Below are 27,154 nucleotides of genomic sequence, written 5' to 3' on the forward strand. Positions count from 1 at the left end.
CCCATAATCAATGCTCCGAGTCTCCAGATCATCTTAGCATCGGCTTAATTACGGCTGATTGCGGTTTGTAGCAGAGCTCATTGCAACTTCATTTTAATTAACACAAGAATTGATAGATAAACTCACTGCAAGCATGTCAAGATCGAGAGGAAGCCATCTTGCCGTTTAGGCCCGCTGGTTCGGCGTGTGACAGCGGTTGTATTTTATGTTTTGAAATGAATTACTTGAACGGAGACAGGATTCATAATGCATACAAGCTGGAGGGCTCGGTCGCAAGAGAAGAAATGTTTGGATTTCTTCTAAAAGTTTGATCAGAAGATTAATCACACAAACATGAAGCAGCGCATTACTCAGAAATGTAAATAGTAGTTTGAAAGTCTAAATAAACTCTAGAGTTCTTTGCCATCAAAGGTCCTGAAGCTAATGCCTAATAATCAGACTGTGTGTAATTTGTTCTCAATACAAATACAGCTGTTCTGGAAAAGTAACATGTTCTTTACTAAAGTAAGACCACTGACCCAGCAATGATTACTTTCTGATTGTTGGTTAAGATTCAGTTATAAGCAAGATACTACAAGACTGTCTACATATGATTATGCATCATAATCTTTTTATACAAGTTAAATAAAGCAGTGAAGGTTTTATAAAGCTGAAATAAATAACCTGGCTGATATGACATCAAGAATGAACCTCAAACAATATTGCATTTCCAGCTTCAACATACAAGTTACCAAATTAGTATTTTCATTTATGTCCTGAGTTGAATATGAACTGGTTCAATAACCAGGCTCAATTATGGCTTTGACCAGGCATACTGGGTTAGCTAGCCTGATAATGGGCAGGATGATCTCTAACATGGATTAGAAACTTAGGATAAGCATGATTTCTATTTGTGGTTCAATTTTGAATTAAAAACTAGAACATAAAAGATAACCTCATACTGGTTGAATCGGACTTTCATGGACTAAAAAATGTTTTGTTTAAAACTGAAATTCCTCTTAATGTACCACCAGAAACAAACCAAAATTCTACTTAATGTACATTTAACTAAAACTTCAACTTTTATTTATTAAAACAGTAATAAAAACAGATCATGTTGAATCATAACAGCAAGAAAATTCAGGTCATAGTTTGACTATTTTCACTTCTGTGTGAACTTAGATAAAGTTCACACTTTACATGGCTAGCTGATAGCCACATAAGCTAGCTACTAGCTGGTTAAGCTTAGTAGCTGGCTTCATCAAGCTACTTAGCATGCTAGCTAAGTAGCTACAGTAGCACTTACACTCAAAGTTCACTGTACTGGTATCAGTTTTCATAAAGAAGCAAGTGGTTTCTTAGCACCAACCTTGATGAGTTACAAAAAGTCAACATGATTTTGTCTAAATATGTGTCAGTGTGCTAACTACCTCAGTTCACCAAAGATAAGCTGTGCTAAACTAGCTACTAGCTAGCCTGTGCTTAGCTAGCTGTGCTAAGCTAGCTGCTACTTGGCACAGGTTATATTTGGTGAACTGAAGTAGTTAGCACACTGACACATATTTAGACAAAATCATGTTGACTTTTTGGTAACTCATCAAGCTTGGTCACCGTTTTTGAGCCGCTTGTGGTTCAATCTCCTCGACTCACCATTCCAACAAGTTCAAACAAACTTTTACAGAAACACCAGCAGGATGTAGTCTACGTTTTCCACTGCCGTGTGATTCTGGCAAAGCGCAAAACATTTATTTTATTTTTTTTTACCCCTCCAGGGGGTCTTTTGTGGGCTCTAGTGTCCCTTATATGATAGTAGGCTGACAGGAAAGGAGAGGGAGGAAGACATGCGGCAAATATCGTCGGGTCCGGGAGTCGAACCCGCGACGGCTGCATCGAGGACTCAAGGCCTCCAAATACGGGTCGCGCTAACCACTACGCCACCACGGCACGCCCCAAAGCGCAAAACATTTTTCACAGGAAATGCAACAACTATGACACAAGAAACTGAGTGCTGGTAGGGAAATCGTTCCTGGTGAAAGGTAGCGGTGAGAGTTTCATTGTATCATTTTAATGAGTCACGCTGTCATGCTGGAGGAAGTGATGGGCCGGATGCCGTGTTCCCTCGCAGCTTTTACAGCCAGGAGTTAAGAATCTGCTGTTTAAAGTCAACACCGCTGCGATGCACGTTTGTGTCACACACCCTGAAACCCCTGTTGTTTTAGTGCTTTCAAAAAAAACTTTATGATCCATAAATCTGATGTATCGGCTGATATATGCAGCAGATGCTACAGAACTTGCAGTTATCCATCTCCTAAATGCCAAATAGTGCTTTCCGTCATCGAGTGCAGAGAGGAGCGCACCGACTAGTTCCCCCTCTATTCCCTCAGAAATACCTTACATGTGAGTTACATAGTGTTTTACAAATCCACTCCAAGTCAAACAATGAGGCAAATTTCATTAAATATTATAGGACTGGGAGAAACGGCACGTCTCAATATCTTCTAACACTCGTAATCCAATAAGTTCACTGTACGGCTATCAGTTTTCATAAAGGAGCGAGCCGGAGTGAGAACATCTTCCACACATCGGATTATCAACGCATATAAAAGAAGCACCCTCTTCCACAGTCATTAATTAGTGAAATGACTTTCCAAATATGCCTTTTGTTAAAGATCCAATCTGAAGCTATAATTCAGCCTGTTGCTTTATTGACTCTGAGTTCTTGGGTTTTTGTAGGCATTGAGGGTGGTGGGGGGGGGGGGGGGGGGGGGGGGATTATTTGTGCAAAGAGCTAATTTGAATCATTCTATTCAAGCAGTGTGTACATTTTATTATTCAGTACCAGGCCTCCTCTGGGTAATGGGACCTTTGGCGATAATTGTTTTTGAAGTTTCAACATTTTGCATGTGGTTTGAATTATGTAGTTTTAATCCTCCTGCTGCTCTGTTAGCTGGTTAGTTTGGACACCTACAGTATATCCTGATATTTACGTACACGGCCCAAAAAAGTAAGTATCTCATGTTTTAGGTGTTTATTTTCCACACAGCTCATCCTGAACATCACTAAGTAAAACACGGGATTTCCTCTATGAACTTTGTGTTGAATATATTTGACTTGCAACCTTTAATATCACGTCTCACTGCATAATTTTGCACAAGAACATCCAGCTAATAATTCCACTCTTGACCGTGGTCAGAGTCCTGCCCTAATATGACATACAGAAGTTCCTCCTTAATTGGGTTGAAAGAAGAGCTTGTTTATGGATTTAGAGAATTTCCTTCAAAGTTTGGCATTAATAAATTTTAATATTCAAAAAGCTACGTTTATATGTTGAGCTTCACCTCTAACAGAGTAGCTGACGCCAACTCTTTCCAAAGCCATCGATCAAAACTACTACAACTATTAGACTCAGAGTAAGGACAGGAAGAACGTCAATAGGACAGCCTTGGGAAAATGCCAATGACCTAAAGCGAAATAAAGATTTTCTTTAGTCACAAAGTTTACATAAGTCTGAATTTACCACCCACATAATATTGAGTGTCTAAGTTTTACTGGTAAAACTGCTCTAACAAGAGAAGATTTCTTTCCATTTCCTGCAAAATGAGCATTGGAGAAAATCAGGTTATTGTTGGGGCAACAACTGCATTAGGATTTAATGTTCTGATGAATAACAGACTGGATCTGATGAAAAACCTTCCAGAACTAAAGTATCCAAACTAAAGTATGTTCTGCTGTTTCCATATCTGGTGAGTCTACCATGACCTAAAACTGCATGTATGAATTTAAGTCTGCATTGTCACCAGGAAATGGGGAAGATGGTAGTCGTTAAGTCCAGCCGCTAATGCTAAAGCTCAGCTAATGCTGACGCTAACTGCAGCTGCCATTAGTTCTGGGTGCCTATAAGATAACTTGTTCCGTCTGGATCATGATCGCCTGACGGTGTCAAAGCTCAAACACACTTTAATATTTGTATTAGTGGAACTAAAGTTTTATTTGGAACTTATTTTGATAATCCAGTTGCTATTTTTGTCTTTAGTGGCTGAGCTGTTAATTCTGGATTACGCCAAATTGTGTTTTTCACCGCCATAAATTTTAATATTATAATATTGCTTTCTAATTTAGCAAATGATTCTTGAGACATTATTTTATTAAAATGTTCTATTTTTGTCTGGTTGTTTAAACACACACCGACTTTTAGAGCTAATTTAGCCTCATATTCCCGATTCTTCGTAAAAAACTTTGCTTCTTAAATATATATTAGTATATATATATATATTCAACCTGAACTGTGATATCACTGTAATATATTTAGCTAGTGTTTGTTGTAACATTTTTTTCTTTAAGTTATTAGTTTTCATATTCTTCAAGCTAGCCTAGTCAAATAGTGTATTGGCTAAGATATTTTAACTGCATTTTTTAAATCCTCATTGTAAAGAGTAGTTTATGTTTATGCTGTGTATGTTTGCAACTAAAGGGGCCAAAGACAAGTACATGTCACATTTCTGGATTTATTTTTATTTGTACACAATGTGGAAAAAGTTCCAGAGGTTTGAAAGCCTGTGGCAGAAAGTGAAAACGGACCCGGCTTACGGCTGGGACAACAGGATGAGATGGAGGCCGTGAGTCACTCCTCACTTTTTAAATCTTTTACTCGGTTTTGTTGGCTCTCTCCTCTCTGTTGTTTACAGACTTCAAGATGAAACTTTAATGCTGTCCATGTGAGGAGTTGAAAGAGAATAGAAGAAGTAAACCTGCGGGAACAGGAAGTTGCATGTTGGAGGTTCTTGGGAGACGGAAAACATTAGAATTAATATTATTTATGTGTGATTTTTTCCCCAAAAAGAAATCTATTGAAGGTCAATTTGGACTAAAATTATTATTTTTAACCTGTCTTTAGTTGCTGTAAATCCTCCATCTTCTCCTTTAGCAATCTTTTGGAGTTTGGTCAAACATTTCTTCATATTAGTAATTGCAGGTTTTTGAGCAGGTGACTGAAAACATCTAGTTCTAGATTCACATGAATACTTGAAATATTCAACATGGAAGACGTGCAGCGAACACGGTCGATCTGGACGCACACCTGACTGCACAGCGAACGAGCGGAGCAGCTCATAACGTTCAATACTTTTACAGCCTGAAATAATCAGCAGAGACAATGCAGAGCCCATTTTCCAGAAGCTGCGCCGCTGATAATGGTTTCTAAAGCAAGACCAATTAGCAAGACCCATCAAGCTGTGCTGCTGAGAGTCCTCGTTTAGATTTAATTACATGATAGAAGTACAGGCTGCCAGCGAGAGGGTGAGCAAAAAAATAACTGTTTATCAAACACTGTCCTGGTTCTGAATGCCTTGGTTAATGTGTCACTTTCCTTACTCTGCCACTGGAAAGAAAAAAAACACTTATTTTAAAAGCTGAATGCAAATTAGTTTCTAATTTGCATAAAAAGTTATTTGATTAATTTTAACACCACACAGACAATGATGGTAGGCACAGCAGAAAGTTTTGGGCATTATATTACTGATTTAACCCAACCACTGTTATACATGGGATTAGTGTTGACATTTAAAATGAAGCTTACTGAAAATTTCAAAATAAAAGCCTCAATATTCCTCTCATAGGCGGTGCAATAATATTAGCCTGTATTATCTTTACCTCTCAGGTTAGTGCACTGCCTTGTGCAGCAAGGCAATGGATTAGCATTAGCACAAATATTAGCATTTCACTTCCTCCCACTATGAGCCTTTTCCCCAACATAAGTATTTTAGATATTTCTTATACATTAGCTATGTTTTCTATACTCAATGGAGGAAGTGAATATAAGACAACATGCTAGTGATTCCCACATGCTACTCACAGCATTCATGCTAACATTAGCATTTTGGCTAATTTCAACTGATACACTTACTTTAACATCCTCAATGTTGCAGGGCCATGTCAAGCAAAATTCTTGGGATTCTCCACATGCTACTGTGTAATTTATTAGCTAAACTTAGCATTGATGCTAATTTTTAGCATCAGAACGCTGTGTCTAAACCGACCGGCACACTTTGGCAGGCCCCGGTTAAATTTCTTCAGGAATTTTCTATTTTATTTTAAAAGCCTAGATCTTGTGCTGCGCTTTAAAAAACGCTTTTACAAAAACACCGCAATGGAAGTTTTGAGAAAAACCAACAGAGGTCATTACTTCAAGTTGCTGCTTGTAAAGATGATTCTACAAGCTGTTAAATCGTTATAACTTTTTTTCTTTTTGCCTTTACCAAATTTTAAGACGTTTCCCTCCCACGCCCCCCATATAGGCTCATGTCTCATTTTGAGAGCAGAAAACTCAAAGATACAGAGCATCTGTGTTGGTTTTAGTTGAGTGTTTTTGATGACACAGCTTAAAACCTGCTAGCATCAACACCTCAGCGAAACATTCTGCTGGAAATCCCAGCCTGCAAGTGGAATCAGCCTGGGGTTTGGTTCCACTTCCCAGTTAATGAAAGCCATCAGCTGTGCTTTATTGTTGCTTCAAAGGAACTGATGTAGCACAAAGTAAAACAAGTTAGTGCCCTTCAGTCAGTCGGCAAGCCACTGAACAGCCCTATCGACAAAAATAATACAAATTGTTGTATGCTTTGAAAATAAGCAACAATCTGCCCTTTAGATATGCATGAAAATAGGAACAAAACTGTAAAAATGCAGGGTTTTTTAGATTTTATTCCATTTACCTCCCACTTCAGTTTTGTGCTACTTGGATTTCCAAGTGTTTACCGTGTTTGCTTCCAGAATGATCTGGTATTTAATGGAATCCATTCTTCTTCTGGTGATTGTTTCACATTCTACTGGCTGCACCGAAACCCAAATCAATTCCCACATGTGGAACTCTTAAAGGCTTTTTGTTAACTCGACCTTTTGTCCACTAAACGGTGTTCCCATCAGAGTCCAAAACTTTCAGCAGTCATACTCAAAAAAGTTGTACTTTTTTTTTTTTTTACTTTGCTAAAAAAAAATCTTGAACAGCCATAAAAATACATTTAAATAGCATTTTATTAATACTTTAAATATTATGCACACAAATTAAATGTTACTGTGATAAAATTAAAAATTAAGTTGGCAAATAAGCCAATGATAGCCACACTAACACTGGGAGTGCTACATTATCAATATGCTATAAGTTATTATAATTTATACTTCTGTTTTCCTACATAATTAAGCTATTTTTAAAAGATTAAATCTTATTCTGGAACGTTTGAACATAAGAGAAAATAGAAGAAATATAGGCATGTTGGTGCTTATATATTTTTCTTATATTTTTAAATTGGTTAGCTTTCTGCTGGGACAAGCTTGTATGGATGAAATGTAAACACCTAATTTAATTCTAACTTTAACCTTGTTTACTTCTTGCAGTTTGACCTGAGTGCCATTTAACGGTTTATTCCTTTTAATGAGATTTGTTATGCTGATTCGTCATCCACGGCACATACCGTTAAACTGAAATCATCCGAACTTGAGCAAATCAGGCCTGGTTCTGAACCGAGACACCGTAATGAGCCCCGGTTTGTGGCCTCCGCTGCAGGAGAGCTCCACGCCTCGCCACTAACCTGCTGTGTGCTAATGACTGTACAGATCACCCTGTACTGCCACCTCCTACATATATACACAAGCACACATATGGACACGTGAACACCAATATGTAGACATGCACTGCTGTCGTTATGTGTTCCTAGACCCTACTAATGGCCAATTATTCCAGATATCTGTCCATTGGTAAATCTAACGAGCGTGTTTGCTGAGTATACCCAACTAAGTTTATCCTGTGGTAGAAGTTTCTTCTCAAAGAGATTTTACGACTCATATGCCTCGTCAGTCAGCATAACAGACTGAGACTGGATTTGAGATGCAAGGAGGGACGCCAGAAACCAGTTAGTGTTAAAGCCATAAACCAGAATGGAACAACAAGAACCTGAAGTACAACAAGAAGATCACTCCCTATAGACCCTTCTGCATTGTCAAGCCTCACTCTAGCCTTGATAATGCACTAGCCTAGCATCACTCAATCAGCCTCACTCAGTCAAATTCCTTGCAGCTTTGCCTGACTTGTACTACCCCTGAACTGGTTACAAAAAACGGTGAGGAACCGCTTATAGTCTGAAAATGGAGAAGAATCTGGCTGGGGCTGACTGGGGAAGAAACGGTTAAAGTGTCCCTGTGTAGAAGGAGCTTATGATCTTCTACTTTCACAACCCAACGCGAAAGTAGAGGACCAAGAGGAACCATTATGGATAGATAAGCCATAATGGTTGATACATGTAAGTTGATGCATACATTTAGTTGATACATATGTAGCATGTATCAAAGGCAAATTAAAGAAAAGCTACCAATGGGTGGAGAAGGATAGACTGAATGAGAGTACAGAGGCAGTAGAGGTCCCCAGCTCAAGAACAATAGAGGATGGGTTCTACTGCACCAAACATCAACCAAAACGGTGTGTGGAATCTGTCAAATCCACACACAGTGATACCAAGAAACAAAGAAAAAGGACAATAAGATAGAGAAAAACCAAAGGCTCAAAGTTGTGGAGAGTTGAGGCTCAATGGTGATATCACCTAGAAGTGAAGCTGGCTGAAGTGTAAAAAGTTTTCTTCATTAATTTATTTTGACTCATTTAACAGTTAACTACAACTTTCAGAAAACCAACTTGGAAGGGGAAATATTATGGGCGATTAAAACGGAACAATTTTCTCCTAATCATGGCAGCCATCTGGATAATTTCCTGCTTTTTACCATTTCTTGCTCAACAAGTTTTTCAGGGAAAGTGCATGCGTGACTCATTCCAAGCAGAGAGGGTCCATCTCTACAGAATACCGATACACCCACCACCTTCCAATGAAACTTCCTTTATCTGGTGATTGAGTTCAAACACTCGGTTTCATCAATACTTCCACAGGGCAACATGAACTGAGGAACAGGTGGAGAGCAGGTGAATAAAAACCAAAGGGCACACCAGGTATACATGTGGAATGACGCCTGCAGTGTGCTCGGCTCATTAGTTGCTGCACATGATGTTTGACTGCTCTTTGAACACCCGGCTGTGTCGCAGTCTGGACTGCCGTTGACATATTGGTGACATCAAAGAGAATATTCGAGGGGCTGAGCAGTACGCCACATCACACTGAGGTGACGAAGCCGCACACCCCACTGCCATCAAAGCGTTTTTGTGTGTATAAAAGGAAGAGCTGTGAGCAGAGGAGAAAAGAGGATTTGTGGCGTTATGCATATGCTAATTAGATGTCGCTTTGTGTCAAAACCTTTTGCTCTGCATACCTCAATGAGAATTGTGAGAAACACTCTGTGTCCCACTGATTTCAAGACAACCAGAAACTTTGAGGTCTCAATTTGGGTTTTTTCCACTGAGAGCTAACCGGAGCTGGTGCTGGGTTCAGTTCTACTGGTCCCGTCCAGAGCCAGAGTGGTTTTCTACACCTGAGACCCAACTTTGTCACATCGATGTGTGACTAAAATATCGGTTGACCCACCTGAACTCCATGTGAGGTGAAATCAGTCGGTGAAATTAGCTAAATATGTGTGAAATCAAAAAAAATTATGATCTTGCACATGTAATGTGACTGAAGAAAGCTGAAAAATGTTGACATTTTTTTTCGCCATTATTGCGTCCCGTGTGTTGGGTTTCACCGAGGGTGGCGGAGACGTTCGCCTGTCGCTGTCATTCGTTGCTTCCCACATGTCCAATGTGTCTCAATTGCAATAATTCTGCAAAGAATGGGCTAAAATTCAAAAGTTTGGAGTCACAAGGTGGGGCAAAGTATTGGTATTTGCCATAAAAAGCCCAATACATGAGCTAAACTTAAGGGCTAACAGCAGGTTAGCTAGGTAAAGAAAGCCATAATGTCATAATGACATAATTTCATGTGAAACACATTTAGGTTCTTCATTTGTTTCTAAGTTCAACTCATACAGCTGGTCTTTAGGACACCACCTTTTTCTGCTGACAATATTTCAATCTAGTGCAGTTTGCTAAAGTGCTAGTATAATGCTAGCATGTTTACTCTGTTGTGATATGGCTCCTTATTAGTTAAGCTTCTAGCATTATTCAGCCTGGCACCAGTTGATGACGTGTGGAAAAATTCACTGAAAAAGTTGCACTCCAACATCATTAACTTTCTGAAGGTCGTAAAATTGGATTACTTGTGTTTCAGCTGCTCTCCATTGAGATCACAAATATGTTTTCTAACAAGTCAGAGGCAGAAAACAATAAACAAGTGTGTGGAACATGAGAAACAGGCTTGATTCTTGTCTACGTTTGAGCTGCAAAGAGAGCAGAGGGAAAATAAACACACCGTGTGTGACCTCAGCCAATAAAAATTCATTTTGTAAGCCTAATAGCCCCCTGCGATTCCCCCATTGCATGAGTTTGTGATCTTCTTTGCTGAGCAGCAGCGCCTTTATTCCCCATGCTGTCTGTTTACCTGAACGTAGTGGGGAGAAAAACTGAATCCAGCAGCAGGAGGGAGTCTAAGCTCTGAGCGATGGCTGCACCCTTGAACTCCTCTTCTGGCTCACCGCTTCGCTCAGACAAAAAGGCAATTATCGCACATTGGCTCTCTGCCTTGTCTGCGGATCCCCAGCAAATGTGGAAGAGGAAAAAGTTTTAGGAAAAAATGTCTTTAAAAAAAAAAAAAAAAAGCATTTCTGCGTTGCCACGGACACAAGTGCAAATCTTCACCAACAACTCAACGCTGTGGGAGCAAAATACCAAAAGCAAAAGCCTGTTGTGTAGGTGTGAGCGTGGGTGGAACATTGTTATGCACCCGGTGCGTGTGTGTGTGTGTGTGTGTGTGTGTGTGTGTGTGTGACAGAGTTTCTCACCAATTAACAGGCCACTGCTGAACTCCTGTGCTCAGGTTCGTGAACAGTTGTGCAAAATATTTGCACCGATGATAGATTTAACACCGCTCATAGCTAAGAAATAGTCCTAGAAAAAAAAAACAAAAGTACAGTGTGACCCTCATCGTCTTGTTCTGCTGCTTGGATGACAATGGAGACCCTGAGCTTTCAGTGCAATGAGACAGAAAATGAACAGAGCTCGCCCAGAAAACGTTTTAATGGCTCCTAATTATCTTTGACATGGTGCCAAGTGATACGGTAGTCATGCAGGACAGACTAATCCTTTTAACTACTTTAACTACATATTATCAAGACATGTCTATTGAAAAATGCTTTGTAAGGATAATTTGAAATCTGCTGCAGGTGCAAAGTGCTTAAAGCAGGACTTTAACACCCTCATATGCTCCATTTCTTTGCGCTTATGTGAAAGAAACGACTTGTGTTCGACACAAAAGTTTCTAACGTCCAAGGGAACGGCAGTTAGTTTTCTCTTACAATGGTTTGCTTTTTGTTATAAATGTTTCAGCTCAAACACCTTTTAATACCAACCACAGATAACATGAGTAAATCCAAAAAGCTGTTTTTAAATGAGGCATTGCAAACTGCCAGTGAAAAATGAACTGCCCCCATATTTGATATGATTATAAATTAACTGTTTATTCACCTTTTTCTGTTCAGTTTCACTAACCACACCAAGAAACACCAAGAATATCTGATATGCTAAAACTAATTTGGCCAATAACCAATGCCCATATTTTTTCCCCTACTTAGTGAAACTATATGGCTTTCTCTACTGTGGAATTAAAATGTTGCATTATTTTTGTCAATTTAACCTGCTACCAAATGTAAAATGCTAAAAAGGAGGCAGAAAATGATGCCACACTTTCAACTTGCATTATGTTTAATGTCAAATTTATTCATGACATCTGCTCTCTTAGACAATGACAACAGTCAAACAGTGGACATTTGTAAATCTTCACAAAACCAAACTTAACCTGTTCACAAGCAACAAGTGAAAAGCACATCAGTCGTACTTTAATACTTAACAGTTTATGACGTTGTACTGTGCTGCAGGCATCACCTTTTATATTGGTGAATTATTCTGACGGAAAGGCTGATACCGATACAATGCCAATAATATTGTGTATCCCTACTAGCCAGTTCAACAAAATGTCTCCAAAGCTGGTATGAATGCTCATTTTTATGTCCACAAAGTTAAATGTAAGCACCGCACTGATAGAGAAAATAGCGAACCTCATCCTTCTCCCCACAGAAACAACTTCCACACAGAAGAGTGTGGAAGTTGGTCTATTCACTGATCAGAAAACGGTCTGGTGGTTCTGAAAATCGCACCATTCCGCTCAACAGCTGATTCCTTGAAGCAGCAGAAATGAAAAGAGCATCAGTGTGTAGCTAGCATTCAGGAATACAACCCTGAGAGTAAAGAGGCTGGGTGGCCTTTTGACAGAGGGCTTCTCCTAGGAGAGGACTTTATTACTTTTCAAGGCCTCATCAGTGCTTCTCTCATTAACGGCTTACATGACCCTCCATGTAAAGCACCATACATTACACAACCACCAAGTGTGACCTGCAAAGCCAGCATTAAATTACACAGGCGTAGGAAGGCAGGTCATTACGCTGCGTGGCAGATAATTTTCTGTTCAATTCTGCCAGCCTTGTTTTTACTCCCTCCTCTCATTCCATGCACAATAACCGCTCTCTCTGATGAAGGGCTTATGGCAGCAGAGATACCACGCATGGACTATTACTGAATATTTCATAGTGATACTGCATTAAATTTTTAATTAGATTTTAAACAGCCTGATATGAAAGGATTGTTCCGAGCCACTTCTGGAGATTCTAATACGATCGGCGATGTGAATTTAGCCGAGCTATTTCTGTGCAAATATGTTCGCGGAGAGCCTGGCGGCGTTTGCTCATGACACAGATTTAAACACGTGTTTACACGGCTCCAGGGCTGTTTTCTGATTGCAAAGATGTGGCGGATTTTCTTCAGCGTGTTCGTTCGTTACGGGGAGCCAATAACCAAACTGCTTTTTATAATTATAATTAATTCCTGTTTTATTTTAGAGAACTGAGTCAACATAAAGAAGTCTTTTGTTAAACCCCAAGCATGATAAAAGTTTTATTAGTTTATTAAATTCTACCAGAATAATTTGAATCCAGCTTCCTGTGTATGGTCTTATCAGTATAATGTCTCATAAACTGATTAAACTTTCTTAGGATGTCAGTAATAATAATAATGATAATAATCCTTGACGTCTTTCAAATGTATTACAAGCACAAATGGTGTTTTATAGAGACTTTATTTGATAGACACACAAAGTGCTGCACATAGTTGTGAAGTGGAAGGAAAATCATGCATAGTTTAAAATGTTTGAAAAGTCTGAAAAATGTGACCTCCATGTTTCTACATCTCCCAGGATTTGACGTTTTATGGAACAAACCTTCACCGCAATTACAGCTGCAAGGTTTTTGGAGTCTGTCAGATTAAATTTCACACTGGTGGAGTCTGCAAATTAGATGAGTTCTAAAGTTGCACTTGGTTTTACTCTAAGGGTCTCATATTCACCCCACACTTTTTTGCATTTTTAAATGTACAGCTTCCTCACACATTACAGTTATGAAAGCCATGTTGATCTATCATATAAAATCCTAATTAAATAAGCTGAATTTGAAAGTTCTACCTTGGTTTACCAGGCAGCAGATTTATCCCCATGTTCCTGAAGCTCCGTATACAAATACCTTATTTCTATTCATTATTTAGAAGCAGTTTTATATCAGTAAGTTGCCTTGAAACAAGTTTCAACATTTAAAAATCCCATTTTCGTTTTTATGGACTTTAATTACCTTCTGAGCCGTCTGTCCTTTCAAGGAATGATGAACATGAACCACATTTATCATTCACAGACAAGTACTAAATCTATAATCTCTTGATAAATGTAACTCATCATTGGTATTAGTCTTAACCGACTGTTTTGCTGGTTCATTCAGAAGCATGCTGTACAATCTGACCGTCAGACGTCCATTTTTAACACAGGTAACCAATCAAACAGGAAGATGCTTTATATGCCCCTTAAATGGACATTATAACCCAATAAATCAAATGTATATTTGTCTCTGGGCAGCACTGTGAATGAGTACTGATAGGGAAGCATATTTAGAAATCAAGGTAGTCTCTCACGCACAAACGAAACCTGTTCAAACATGAACCAGAAAAGCCACATTTCATGCTAAAATTTTATAAAAACTGCTGGTTATTTAAGAGATAAGATGAGCAAGTGAGAATAGTGACATTCCTAAAACTTTTTGACGTTCTGGTTTACAGAGTAAACGATGCCTTTAGCTGAAGTTACACCCAACATTCTCTGCAGCAGGCTTAAACACAATGCTCATGACTTAAATGGTCTTTGAAAGGTTAAAATAACGCTCATGTAAATAGAAGTGATTTCAAAAGAAACGCCGGGCGGAAATCCTGAGAATGGTTTTGTTCTGCGGAGCAGCAAACTAAATCCCATGGACAATGGAAATGTGTAGGAGATGTGCAGTAAGCTCTTCTACTGTATGCTTTAATGTTGACATCTATAGAAGCTCAAATACCTTTAGCAACAATCCCAGCTGAAGATATTTGTTTGATGTTATGGATACAGCTAATGGGAGTTATGTAAAAACGCTGTACATAGAAGAATCTGATTAGCAAACCTATACAGATCTACATTAATGGATGCATTAAATTGCACAGTGATAATACTGTTTTTGGTGCAATCTGGCATTACTCTGGCTGGACATCAGCCTAGTCCTCTTTGGCAGAATGGGTAGAAAACATTGAAACCGGTTGGTTTCCTTTAGGGCTGAGTTTGGGGCCATAAACAGCCTATTTGTGAAACATAATGTCAGCCTGTAGGAACCATCAAGCCTCCAATGAACCAAAAACTGTTGAAACATCAGAGCTTAGAGTCAGGGTGAGGCTTACACCACGAAGATCATGAAGTTTTCAGAATTTAACTTCTTAACTAATGAAACTGCTGGATGATCCAACATAAAAACATCGTCTGATATTGGGATTGCCACAACCGTACAGACCATTTGTAAACTGTGCTTAATGGAAATCTACCAATTTGTTAAGTATCCTCCAAGAAATACGCCAAATTCTTATTGAACACAAAACCCTGCAAGTTATTTTGTTTGGGAAATGATTCATATTTGTGCAGCACATGGGAAAACTTATGTGCTTCTTTGTAATGTAAATTTCTATCAGTAGACATTCCTATGGAGCAGAGCTCATTTTTTTGTTTTGTGCTTTAGCGTTTTTGTTAAATGTGAAAACACCTAGCTTGCCCCGAATTACTTTTTCTACATAAACTTTGAAGCTCTAATTTTGTTGGCTGTTTTGTTAACTTTCAGCTGAATAAAGTTTGACATGTGTTGGAGTTTTGGTTATTGATAGAGTGAGCAGTACTCAACAAAAAACCTAAAACCAGGAGTAAAAGAATCACTTCCTGAGCCCAAGCCGTACAGGTTTGTGTGTAATGACAAAATTGACCCTATTGAGGGCAATTTATTATGTAGCAACATGGTCTGCTAAATACCATGTTAGTATAGCACTTTCGCATTAGCAGAACTAATGTTTGTAATTAGTGCTTTGCGGTTAGGGCAACAAACTTTTTAGCACTGGTACCCATAAACTAGATACAATTTTTGTCATCTAAAGGTGCTTAGGATGAGGGTTTGCAGCTGTGATGCTGCTTTCAGACTAAGACTCGATATAAGCAGGTTTTCTACTTTTCCCATGACTCAGATTAACATCAGAGACAGAAAGAGACTTCCTCACTCCAGCAAAGGCTCCAATAGCATCGACTGCTGGAAATCAGAAGAATTTCAAAGAGCAACTCTAGTATATAAAAGGAATAGTAAAAAAAGGAGATTTAAGCTGACCCTGTCGTTGAACTGACTGGGCTTTTATTCCACTGCTCACACCCACCTGCTGCTTGTAATGCTGCCACCCACACACACCTTCAAGAATCCAGTCACTCTGTTCTCTCTAGTCTCTTGATTAAGTACATCACTCTTCCTCCTGCTGGGTTTATATCAAAGCTAAACATCTGACTCTCCTAATTAATATAGAGGAGGCAGTCTGTACGACGTCTCTCTGAAGAAGGTAGGACGCCGCTGGTTGAATCTGCTCTGCTGATTATGGACGCGTGCCAAAACTCGCCTCTGTTTCCACATTGTTTGGTTCGACAAACTGTTGCTAAGCCACACACTTGCTTTACGCCGTATCCAGAGTGGTTTGACTGAGAGTTGTGAGTGAAGGTGAAATCCTCTTACATGCTCGAGTGCGCTCCGATGTGGAAACTTTATGTTTCTAAGACGTCAAGCTTTCTTTACTCTGTCCAGCCTTGAGCATTACAATAAGCCATCCATTCAGTGGCATTGGAAACGGGCATAAAGGCAAAAGATTGGATAAACACTCCAGCGAGACGTAACGTGAATGTTTCAGCTGAAAACAGCTGTGTTTTGATCTTTCTCAGATTTACTGTCTATAAATTATTCACACCCCTTTGCCACAATCAGTCAGACTAAAAGGAGGTTGATGTGATAAGCCAACACAAACCAGGCTGTAATCATAAAATGGAAGGGAAATGATGCATGGTAAAATCCAGTGCAACCAACTGTATTCAGAAGTGTCTAATCAGTAAATAGGATCTAAATTATGTCATTTATTTTCAGTGTAATCCATCATGTTGTCAAATTTTTAAAAAAGTTTGTTTAATTAAGGAAATGTTCAAACAGGGACCAGTTCCAGGCTGGAAAAGGTGACGTCTTAACAGTCAGGTTGTAGTTTTATACCTCAAAATGACGTCAATTGAGATTCTAGTCATTTCCTGGCGTACATCAATACATAGCATGTAATCTGTACCATGACATAATTGGTCAGTGTTTAAAATGTATATTTCATTGTCACTTCATTATCAATTTTAATTGTTTGGACAGTGGAAGGAAATTACCTGAAACTTGCCGCTGGAGTTCTAATAATGTGATTTGTGTTAAAGCCTATTCATGTGTTACATGGTCCAGTCAAAGTTCAGACCTAGATGTAATTGAAAATCTGGGGCAAGATTTGAAAATGTTTGGCCATTGGTGTTTTACATCCAATCTAGATGGTAGGAAAGAGTCAAACCCCATGTGAGTTATACCTTCTACAATGATGCTTCTACAAAGTATTGACTCAGGAAGGTTGACACTGATTGTTTGGTCATAAATTCTGAAAGCCAGAGATTGGTTTGATTCTTGGCTGGGGCCCAAATGCAGGGAGTTTGTATATTGTTCCCTTGCATGGTTGGGTTCTCTCCAGGTACTCTAGTTTCCTCTGTCATAACACCCATGTTAGATTATCCAAACGGTCTACATCAGTTATGTACCTCTTGCCCATTAACCATCAGAAACGGGGACTAGATCTGATCCTGTCCTGCAAGGATGTAAGAGATTCACATTTACTTCAAGTTCAATTGGACAATATTTTGTGATGGTCTAACGATAAATCCAGATAAAGTACATTAATGTTTTGGCTGTCAAAATTTGAAAAGACTCAAGGGCTGTGCATATTTTTATAGCACTGTAAGGTTTAGAACTAACTGATATATATACAGAAAAAACAGTATGTATTCAAGTTCAGCTGCATTTCTTTTGACGGTGACTTCTGCCTGTCAGATTTGCTCCCTTCAAGGTGAGGAGAAATCTCCTCCTCACGTAGTTTATCCTCTAGAGACTCGGCTGCTTTTCCCCCTGAGCTCTGTCCTTCCTGGCAGCTGGGGCTCCACAGTCCCGTTTGTCATTTCCACTTCAATTTCTACTGCCTCCACAACGGGGGCTCCCACTGCACTGCGCATTTTCAAGCGTCCCTTGAAAGACAAGGCAAACCTCATTGGCTGCCAAGGGTGCATAGCCCAGTTTAAACCAAGAGCAACGCTTGCGAACCCTCGACTATCTGACTGTCGAGGGTTCGCAAGCTTCCGAGACAAACTGTAAGTAATGAATGATGGGACCCTAATCCAGCCTGCAATGACATTCATTGTGTATTTGGGGTCATGAACAAAATCCGGAGCAACCGCTGGGGCAAAACCGAAGCAAGGGGAGGTGCTAATTGGTCCCGCTTAAGGGCAAAGGTAGGGGTTACAGTGCTGCCGTTTGCCGATGGAGCGGCTGATTCACACACTTATTATTCTAAAGGTGTGATGGTCAGGGAGGTGGAGGAAAAGAGCTGACGAGGGGTTATGTTGACTGCTGGACCTTGTGATGATATGAACCCCCTGAGGGGAGGACAGAGGACCTATAAACAGCATTCCTCTGCAGATGTACTCCCCAACACGTGACAGAGCAGGTGTGGATGCGCTGTAGCTGAGCGCCAAGCAGTTAGGTGCACATTTGCAAGTTGCTGCAAGGTCACAGCAGCCCTCATTTCTCAGCGTCGTACCGGAGGACAAGAAAGAGGCGGGCAGGTGGAAGGAGGAGCCGTCATTGTCTCTGTGTGAGGATATAAGTGGGGGGGCAGGGGTTTCAAGTATCCGAGTCCTTGCAGAGTCCTTGAACTCGTGTCTTCTGTTGCTGCTCACAAGCAGAAAAGAAATGCCTTTCTGGCATGGAGGATTGCAGAGGAGGAAGCGATGATTTTATGAATCCTTCTCCATCTATTCAGCGTTGGTAAACTGAGCAGCTCTGCTTCCGGGAACAATAACTCTGACAAGTGAGCTTCATTTAAAGATGAATGAGGCATCTATCAAGTGGGAGATTATACAGCCTGCGCCATAAACTGATCTAGATCTAGTTTGCAAATTTAAACATATGTAAATAAACTAAATCAAATCCTCCAGTATTATGCAGCACAAGGCTATGCAGAAACTAAATCAAATATTAACGCTTCAACAATATTGCACTGCTGCAGACCTTTAGAATATTGACATTTATTTGTCCAAGTGAGGAGTCAGTTTGAACCAACTTCAAACCTCTGTCCCTCAGCAGCCAGTATGGAAATATCATAAGTTGGTTTATAGAAATAAACAGCCGCAGGCTCGACTTCCTGACCCCCCTGACCTTCTTACTGCAAGTTAACAGCAAACCAAAGATACAACTAAATAACAAAATTTAAATGCTGGGAACAGAACAAAAATTAGAAACTGTTTCAAATACCGGCTTTCATCTGTAGACATAAAATCCATGGCATAATAACCTCCCACAAGTCACAACACAATAGATAGCCAGATTTAGTGAGTGAACTTATTCACATGTGATTTTAATTCCGTCTCTATTTCTGTTGCAATCGCAAAATTGTTTTTTTTCCCAACATTAACAGAACAACGTCAAAGTTTTGCGCACGTTTGTATTGGAAACGCAGATACAATAACGATGTGGAGCAGAAATCACTGCTGCAACAATTGTTGTTTTTCTAATTACCATCCCCACTTCTTCTTCTACCAACAACAACCCCCCCCCCCTCCAAGCCCTGTGGACCCGTCTGCTGGGAAAGAATAACTTTTGAATTAATTGTTTCTTTATCAGCTGGCATGCATGAAGCCTGGGTCTGGGGTTCAGATGTCAGATGTCTGTGGCAGCTGCTTTTATTGTGATCATTTTAATGAGCTGAATGCTCCTGTGTAAATTCACTGTGAATAGGAAAATAACTGATTACATCAGCTTATCTTTCATCATCCAAAACTGACATATTTTTTCTTTTTTTGAATCATCTTGAAGCCTCATGTGTTCAGATGAGGCTTTGTATCACCTCAATGATGAAATACAGAAACGCAACATGTTAGATTTTTTTTTTTAAAGTAGGCAGTGCGTAAAATTGGACTTTATTTTCCTCTTACTGCATTTTGTAAAATATGGAAGCTCCAGATTTTTTTAATTCCCTTTTTTATTCCTTGAATGACATTTTTCTATATCTGTACTTCAGTATTCAGGACGTGACATCTGCTGGTTGGCTTACAAGTAATTATTCACACAGGGGAAAATACGCTCTGTTCACACAAAGTTGTTCCATTACTCATTTTTAACAATATTAATTTGATAAACACACTTTTAAAAGGCAGCTCTGTGCAGTGACGATTTAGAGTCATCATTAAAATCTCCCAGACTGCACCTACTGTAATGTCTTGTTTCTACTTAGTGGGACACGAGTTGTTACGATTCAGTGTTTTCTAGTCCGGCGATTCAGTAAAAGGTTTCAGTGGACTCACTGGGAAGGCCGGGTGAGACCCAAACGTCTAACATTCAGCTAAAGTAGCACAGTGACAAATATGACAAAGTAATAACTATTGATGTTGTTCTATGTCCCAATCAATGGACTAACCATAACATTGTCCTATGGGCCTACAGATGAAGAGGTTCCAGGAACCTCTACCGCTACGACCCATGGTGGAGCGCTGGGTGGAAACGAGGATTTGGGCTTCTGGAGATGGATTTACAGCGTCTGGTTTCTGCTGTCACAGAATTATGTCACATTTAATTGTCATAAAACTTGGATTAAATTCGACATGTATGTTCAGACTGCAGATGCTCTGAAAACTATCGGATACGTATCAGATTTTTTGTGATGAAGAAAAGATCAGAATTGTGAAAAAGTGGAATATAGTCTGGTTTTTCAAAGCGTTTTGTTCATTTGACACAGTGACACAAGTGAACAGCACCAGCTGAAAACGTAACAATTTTGGAGTCTAATGTTTTCAGGTGTGAAAACATTAGCATTTAAACTGCATCTTTTTCTCATTTTCTGCTCTGGAACTTTACTTGCAGCAAAAACACACACATGCCGAGGTTCTGCCAAGTCTTACTAAAATCCTTTGTCTCTGCAAAGACTGGTTATATTAGTAGTCAAGTCAAATATTTGTTTGTGTACATCCACTGCAGCTGACAAATTTGTCTGAATTGACCCTTCAGGTTGAAACAAGTCCAACAGCTACTTTTACATAACATGCCACCGACACACAGCTCTTACTATGCTATCCAACCCACTTGGAGCCACCAGAGATGGCCCCACTCCCACATACAAGAGTGCAAACTAAATGTGTGTGTGGTGCACTTGTGTTGGTCAAAACTTTAGAAACTTTAGTGTTTAATTTATTTCTGTATTTTCAGCAACTCCATAGAGAAGTACAATAATGTGAGTGTGCCTGTTCAGATGAGGTGCAGCAGAAAACATGGAAATGACTGATGAGCAAAGATGAACACATTCTATCGTTTATTGTGTATTTTTCACACCACGTTTTCCCCCTGCCTTCATTTTTCTTCCTGCCTTTCCCTTCCTGTCCGCATTCAGATGGCTTAGACAGAACAATGAGCTAGTTGACAAAATGCCGACGTGATGCATGTGCATCGAAAATAATGGCTTTTGAACCCGTTTCTAATTTTATGCAGCATCAGAACACCATTGTCCCAAAGTCCAAGCCCCCACAATGAAGCCAATGCAATGCGGAGCCTTATGAAGTGTGCCGTCGATGCGTGGAGGGAGGGGGAGCCTATTCATCTACAGAGTTTAGCTTTATCAAAGTCATGCATGGTTAAGAGTATGCAATTGCTCATTAAATACACAAAAGACTGGAGGATTTGCTGAGGAGAAAGCTTCCCAGCCAGGACTCCTTTGCTCATTTCAGATATCAAACATCCCAGTTCAAAGAGGTGGGGCGCGCCAGCTGAAAACACCTCCGGGAAATGGAAACTGCACAGAGTATAGGAAAGACGTGGGGGGTAAACAGTCAGAGCACGAGTGGGCAAAGGAGATTTACCATACAAGAGGAGTGAAGAATCACAAAATGCACCGGCGGAGGCTGCGCTGGCACGTCTCTCTCAGGAACAGTGTTTTCATTTTCATGCGCTTTCACCTTGATAGCTTGCCATCGGTGGTTAAGCTCAAATGTGGATTTCTACTGCCGTACACACATGCAGTAACAACAGGGTTTTCTCTTCACTTTAACATTCAAAAGCCAAGTGAGTGCTTTCAGGTTCCATGGGCTATTCACACCCACAAAACATGAATGAAACAACCGCGATTTACATTCAACTCATATTAGGAGAGATGAGAATCAGAACTCAAGGGGTCAAAAAGGTGGAGGTGGACAAAATACAACGATGAGGTTTTACTGATAATTTCTCCTTCAGAGAGGTCAGAAGAAGTTTGTGTAAAATGTATTCAGATTAAAAGGTACACATGTGGACTGGTATGACATTCATATCAATCATATTTTTTATTCGTTTTGTTTTGATACTAAGAAGAAATATACAAAAAACAATCATGAAATAGGATCCTAAAATAGGGAGCTAGCTTAATAGGAGTGATTCACCCTTTTGGTTCCCACGACATGGCTCTTCATGTTGCTCATGACTGAAAAAATTATTATGCATCATTCTTCTAAACAAAATATGGAAAGAAAAAAAAATCTAGATAAAACTGGAGGCATCAGTCAATAGAAATGGCAACATAAAACCAATCACTTTTTGTCCATCTGTAACATTTCTTGGAGTCTGAACATATCAGGAGGTTATTTTTTATTTTTAAGTATTATTTTTAAAAGTTGAACATGTCCATTTAATTTGGAAAATAAACAATTATTTTTTATGCTCAGTCATAATTCAGCAGCTTTCAAGGATGAAAATTATATAAAACAATGTCTGGGGAAAAAAAGACGTCTAACTTTGAGAGGACTGAATGATTATTTTTGTAAAGTGCGTTGAGACAACATATGTTGTGAATTGGCCCTATCTAGATAAACTGAATTGAAATAAATGACCGTCTCACTGCTGTGATATTACACTGGGCTCGTAAAGTTTTACACTCTGCGTTCTCCAGCGGGAGCCACTGGTTCAGGTGGTACAGCAGATTGCTGGTATTTCACAACTTTGTCGGAACATGTGTTCCATGTAAGGCTACTTTGTTTTTTTTTTTGGTCAGACAAGCAGGAGTCCTTGAGAGGAGTCCATCCTCGGACTTAGTGCCATTTTATAGCACAATCAAATAAAGTTACTTGCAGTTGTTATAAAAATGTTGTATATATCAAACGTAAAAGAAATTTGGCTTCACAATTTAACACCTTGAAAGAGGCCTGTCTCATCATCACAACAGTGCCTTTTGCTAATTGCTGCTAGCTAGTCTGAAGGAGCCAAGTGACGGTGGTGTGAGAGGGGTAGAATGGTTGCCATGGGAGATTAAAGAATTCCTAAAACATGTATGAAGGAATCAAAGCAACACTCCAGAGATGTTTTTTGACGAGGGATAACATAATATAAAGCCCAAAATATAGCTATTTAAACGTAGCCAAAATTTCTCCACACGACCATTTCTTGCCAACAATGTCATCTGCTGTGCCTTCCATCTTTTTTTCCTTCAAGGCACTAATTTGTGTTCTGATGTCAGTCATGTCTACCTGTTATCTGAAGCTGTGAGTGCACAAGAAAATCTCACCTTTGTAAAATATCATACGGCAAACACCTTCAAACTAAAATCAGGAACTCAGAACAAGAAACGCTGATATGTATGGCCATCCAGTGACTGGATATAAAACAAGTCTGCAGAATGGTTTGCGAGCGAGAGCAGCAGTGTGGTGATTTGACACGGGAGAAGCCGTTAAACCTGCAGGCAGCTCCGGCTGGTGACCGAATGTTTATGGACTCCTCTCAAGGATGTGTCAGCCAAAAAACTTTAAATTAGCAGCGAAGTGAAAAACAACTTTAAGGAGAGGATGCGCTCCACTGATTTCAAAACAAAAACAGCTTCCAAGCTTCACTTTAGATGGAACCTTCATTTGTCAAGAGATGCTCCGACTGGAGAGGAAAAGAGCCGTCTGCTCAAGTGAGTATGAGTTACAGCTCACCACAACACAGAGAAGAAGCTCTAATGCGCCGGGTTTTTTTCTTCACAGCTCTTTAAAATGGCAGATTGAATGATGACCATTTCTAGTTTTCTAGTTAAGGTACTGAGGTAGCATACCCACTAAGAAAGGTTCCTATTTTTAAAGTTCAAACTCCAAATATACCTTAATATCCACTGTTATACACAGTGGAAACACTCTTGGCACTACCGCAAAAGCACTAGGAAGTTAAGAGTCTTAACTCTGCTCTTGGAGGTACGGCTAGCCTGGTATAAACCAGTTTCTTGTTCTACGCGTCGCACGGTCTGGACCCTCAGCTATTGAGAAAGAATTGCTTTCTAGAAGCATGGACTCTGTTTAGGTTTTAAATGATTGGACCTGATTTTACCCAATCACTAACGTTTGACTGGGACGTATGCAACACACCAGTTTGATGAAGCTTAGCAGAATTTGCGTGTCAAGTAAACAACTCGGTGGGGAGTAGGGCCATGACATCTGTGCCAGCAAAACAAAATGTCTTATACATTCCTCTTGATCCTACTAACATTTAGCTGTGGCGTATGTCTTGTACCAGCTTTATTGTGAAGGAATCTACAATATGAAGTTTATTGGAAAGCGCAGTCAACATGGCTTTGATCATTTCTTGCCATTGCCAGACTACAACCTTCAATTGCCAAACCACAATTCTATAACAACCCCCAACATCATCGTTCACAACTCCCTGATTGAAGTTCAACCAGAGAAATCAAGCTCAATGCGTGAAATCCCAGACAGAGCACTGAACGAAGATGAGAACTGAGCAGAATTCGAAAGGAAAGCATGTCCCTTACCAATCAGCGGTAAGGGAAATGGATGGCACTGCTAGGAGGGCTGCTGTCCAAATGGTAGCCAATAGTGCCAAGTAGCATTGTTCAGCTTCCCATGTTGCATTTTCTTTTGAATATTTCAGATGTGCTCTGTGAAGAAATGAATAAATAAAATAAAAAGTGAATCTGCCAATACTGAACCACAAACAGGCAGAGATCCACTCGACTCTCTTTCTGACCAAACGTTTGGTGACTGACTCATCTTAGCAACTACAATATTCAAGGTTTTCCTGTGTGTTTCATTAACCCCCTCAGATTAATCATTCACAGAGGTTAATGTGAATGATTACAGAAAAAGAGTGAAAATAAGTCACTGAACCCTGCAGTCTACTGAGATCTCATGATATTTAAAGCTCACAACATCTGGCGGGAAGTCTGTGTAGAAATTACACTGAGGTTGCTGTTAACTCTGCTAATATCCTCATAAAATGTGTTAAGTTTAAAAATGTTACCATCATATGTTCTTTTAGATCCACATTCACACTATCCGTGAAAAACACACACTCTCAGCCTGTACCGCTTAGAAAACACACACATTCTTAAATCGTCCCACAAAATTACCAAAAACCTCCTGTGACTTTTGTTTTGAAGCCTACTTGTCGACAGAAACCTCACCAGATTCTCATTTAGAGTGGCAGGTCCAATCTTTTAGAATTGGCCTTCTCAGCTGTGATATTTTGGAAGCCTTTGAAGTAGTTGCTTTATTGATCTGACGACACCAAGAGTGTTTATTGTACTTCCCAGGCCATAATCACTAAGGAATCCCTCGAAATGGAATAATGCCAGTCAGTGAGGGCGCCAAACTGTGCAATAAAGGCTCAACAGTTTTATCACTGCCTCTGGGTGTGCAGTCCATCAGTGTGAGCGCGCCGTCACCGTTTTCCTTGCAATAAATCAAGCAGCAGGTCAAGCGGAGCTCATTTAGGGGAAGCGCACAAGCTGCGCTCGAAACAAGGGACGACCCTTAAGGAAAATACATTTAACACGTTCTGTTTGCGGAAATAAATTACCATTTGTGCTGACAATTAATTATGTAGAGTTCATGCATCCTCACACATGTACTAAATTCTTTTCCACTCAGCTCTCCGCCTCCCATCACGGCAAAATGGATTTTCCCCTGAGGCCAGAATTCAGGGTTTCGCGTTTGTAATGACCCGCAATAATTCAGCCATGATTGATCAGCCAAATCGACTAATGGATTACAGCGTTCCAAGAAGTGCATCTTGAAGGTTTTTGGGTTTTTTTTGGTTTTTTTCCACCCAGTATTGGGCCTGCCTTCATTTTTGCTGCTTGGCGATGCAACTCATCACCACTGTCCAATACTTGAGCGTGGTTGGCTGATGAGGCCGTGCATGACAAACGGCACTGTACATTTGCAGATTTTAGCTATGACGACTCAAAAGAAAAACACCTTTGGAAGATGTACGAGTTGGTGGAGTAATGTATTCTTAGAAGAAAAGAGTGAAAAATTGGTCCCGAGACATGATAAAATGCCCTCTGAGGTACTTTTGAAGAAGTTATGATGAAGTTATGCAAAGCTGGGATCTGTGGGGCAAAACGTTCAATTATTTCACCACCAGGCTGGTGGATGAACACTGAACATCTACACAGACTTACAAACATATTCATATCCAATTTGTTTTTTAGAATTTTGTCTGGTTACAATAACAAATCTGCATCCCATGCATATTTCTATTTATCCTAAAATTTGACATTTTTCTTCTTCTTAATTGTTTGCTTCATTTTGTTAGTTTATCAAGTAAAATCCCAATAAAATACATTAAAGAAACTGTATTACTAACATTTTAGGCAAGATCCACAGCGTAGCTGAATAGAAGCCTTTTTCTTTTAAGTTGGGATTAAAATCATGTCCTTTCTAGACGGATCCCAACTATTTAGCTAAACAGGAAGCACATACTTGCATTTGGATGTTTAAATTAACATATTAAGATGCATATTAAGTTCTTAAAAAGTCTCTCTAGTGCTGATCCAAGAAAACAGGCGATGCCGTCTGTTCCTCACCAATCCCAGTGACATATTTATTCTTCCACTTAATATTTTAATCTATGACAGTGAATTAATCAGCCATGCATTCAAACTCCATAGGCATTTTATACAGTACTTGTGTATTTTTTCCCATTATTATACGGTGCTTTATTATTATCTTTTTTTTTTTACTTCCTTTCACTACCATCTCTACAAAAACACACACTGTACTAAAATACCCAAAAGACGGCATCGGACATCGTTTCGTTTTGCCTCTGCGTTTGTTCACTTCATCTAAATACCTGCATTTCATTTATCTGTATTTAGACTCAGGTTTTTGAAAATGACCTTCAACAAAACTGAAACTTTGCCAGGTTTTCCCAGAATTGGACAAATCGAATTTGGAATACATTCCTAACGTGACGCTTTTGTCTTCAACTGTCTTTAGAAAATGGGAATTTCAGCCCAATTAGGCCCTTGAACACAATAACACAGATGCAACACACGTTTTGTCTGGCTGAGGAGCTGCTGCAATTAAAAGTGACATCATGCTAAAAT

The 27,154-nt window shown here is 39.6% G+C and overlaps 1 protein-coding gene across 5 annotated transcripts in view; it reads right to left on the reverse strand.

Annotated features, from left to right (window-relative positions):
* LOC102235332 (beta-1,3-galactosyltransferase 1-like) overlaps positions 1–27,154 on the reverse strand; it is a 138,893-nt gene that overhangs the window by 48,684 nt on the left and 63,055 nt on the right. Inside the window, exon 3 of one of the 5 annotated variants that reach the window (XM_023329497.1) lies at positions 10,846–10,951. The exons of the other annotated variants lie outside the window; for them this stretch is intronic. The gene's annotated coding sequence lies outside the window, so the exon portion shown is untranslated. The remainder of the gene's footprint in view (positions 1–10,845; positions 10,952–27,154) is intronic. 5 annotated transcript variants of the gene reach the window in all.

This window comes from Xiphophorus maculatus, chromosome 24 (assembly GCF_002775205.1).
Source record: "Xiphophorus maculatus strain JP 163 A chromosome 24, X_maculatus-5.0-male, whole genome shotgun sequence".
Lineage (NCBI taxonomy): Eukaryota > Metazoa > Chordata > Actinopteri > Cyprinodontiformes > Poeciliidae > Xiphophorus > Xiphophorus maculatus.